The sequence below is a fragment of the Procambarus clarkii genome, chromosome 29 (assembly GCF_040958095.1).
Source record: "Procambarus clarkii isolate CNS0578487 chromosome 29, FALCON_Pclarkii_2.0, whole genome shotgun sequence".
Taxonomy (NCBI): Eukaryota; Metazoa; Arthropoda; class Malacostraca; order Decapoda; family Cambaridae; genus Procambarus; species Procambarus clarkii.
In genome coordinates, this window is record NC_091178.1 from 12,864,892 (window position 1) to 12,867,483 (window position 2,592).

Here is a 2,592-nt window from a genome sequence, read left to right on the forward strand (position 1 = left end):
GGGACAGTACGTCAATTTCGCGAGCCGCTGCCATTTTCTAGTACGACAATGTTTGGCCTTAGGTAGAGAATACATCAAAATGAACGTTGACGTTCCATTAGGAGGACGGGTTGATTTCACACTGTGTATACACTGTGAGTTTACTAAAGTATACTTGCTAGTTCGTCAGTAGGCTATTGTGGTGGCCTTAATAACCTCCCAGAGGTTGATTGGTCTCGAACCCAATACCAAACCTATGGTAATAAACAGTTGGAAATTTATCGCAGGTTATAGCAGGAAGACTTAGTCAGGTGTTTCGCTTTGTTGTATTGAATTCTTACGAGGTCTTACGAGATTTGGGGATCCAAGTATGTTACGGACACAGTTGGGTCAAACAGTTGACCAAGTCTGACCTCAGTAGATGCGGTTCACCTGGGACCTCATCCTTCAACGGGAGAGGTAAGCTACTCCTCGATCCTCAAATGTCACCATATATATATATATATATATATATATATATATATATATATATATATATATATATATATATATATATATATATATATATATATATATATATATATAATATGAAGGTATTTGGCTAATTCATTAATAATTTGCTTGCATGTCATTACAGGTAAGAGATCTTCGAGGCACAGAAATCAGACTAATTATGAGGTAAGTTTTATATCCTTCTGTTTTCATAGTTATATGTTAGAGATCCAGCAGATCCACTCCTAGTAAATATAAACAAGTAATATCATTAATGGCAAAATAAGGTTATACTTGTTTTGAGAATTTAGATATTATTGCTCAACATGGAAACCCACTCAGTGGAAGAGGGAATATATTTAGAACTCATGGCTTGCATGTCCTTCTTCCCTTTCTGACGGTTTTCTAGATAAGCAAATAAATTATTTAGTGCATTATTGATTTGTCAGTGAACAGTAGAAACACAAGGCTAGCAATTAAAGATTGAAGCAATCATTGCAGAACAGCTAACAGATATATTGGTATATAAATATTACTTTCTGTTGATGAATGCACTGACGTTACACCACCAGTGAGGGAAACCATTATAGCTCGGTTTTCTAAGGATAATGAAATATGCGAAGCACTGATTAACTTGGTAAAGGGTTTAGAAAATAGACAATTTCTGTATTAAGTGATCGAGCTGAAATACTTAAGTACAACCAAGTTCTTTCGTTTATTAGAGCTCTGTGCTAAACGGTTTGTTGAGGGTTTTAGATGAAATTTATTTGTTTTGATGCTAAAACAATTTTTTTTCATGAATAATCTGACGTTGCATGGATTTACAGACTAATGTTTTTTTACAGATTTCTCTTCACATTTAAATGACATGAATACCAAATTACAGGGATCTGATAAAACACTTGATGTTATGTTTGATAACAAATAATCCTTTAAAATCGAACCATTTCACTTTTAAATATTTCCCAACACTAAAATAGATTCTTATAATTCATAAGAATGCAAATATTCAGACTTTAAATGCAATTTATAACAAAAAATCTTAATATTTACTAAGTTTAGGTCATTTATAGCAACTGCATAATTTATATAGTATGCAGACAAGGTAATATTAGACAAATTTTATTGGGAAATGTTGCAGTGGAATGATTAGTTTATTTTTGAGATGCAATGGATTGATTTCCAAAGCAGCTCAGTATAGAAGGCAAAATATGTCGAGTTATGAGCTGAACTACAAACACTGAAGAGATCAGTTAGTGACTGAAACTTAGTCTTAGAAACTTAGAAACTTGTTAGTTAACGCAGAAATTAACTAAATATTGTTCTTCAATTATTTTCGTGAAATTTTTGTTGTCCTATAAATCCCGTATCGGAAGTATTAATAATATTTAAAAAGAGTATCTCAATAAGAGTAAAATGGAAAAAAAATATATTTTAAAGATTGATTTAGGAATTTTGTTTTCCCAATGGCAGAAACTTTCTTCACATAAATAACGCCACTGTCAAATTCATTGAAACGTAAAAGCTGAATTCCAGTGCTGGCACTCCTCTCGTTCTCAGTATGCCTTCTTCTGTAGAAGGCATATGCCTGACTGCCTCAGTTATGTTATGTTCATCGTCGGAAGAGAAGAACACGCAGTTCATTCGGTAGATATCAACTGCCAGTCTTCGTATGGTGAACGCACCCATCAGTCGCCGTGTAGTGAGGATACGACGGCCGTGTGCTTTTTGTCCTCTGTTGAAAAGTTGGCTTTTTAACTTGTGTATTTGAACTGGTGAATATCACCACCACTATGACTACTATCACCACCAAAATCACTTCTGCTATCACCACCAAAATCACGACTACTATCACCTCCAAAATCACTACTACTATCACCACCAAAATCACTACTGCTATCACCACCACCATCGTTATCAGAACCGTTATCACTTGACATTACCAATCAGCCTATCAATACGTCACTCCCAGGAAAATGACCAGCCCCCCCTCCCACCACCATTACCCATCCGCCCCTCCCCCTCCTGGCTCCCCCTCTCCCTCATCCGTCCCATCCCCCCCCACCCCCCACCCCCCACCCCACGGTAATGTTTACCTCCCAATTCTGATACCACGGTAGA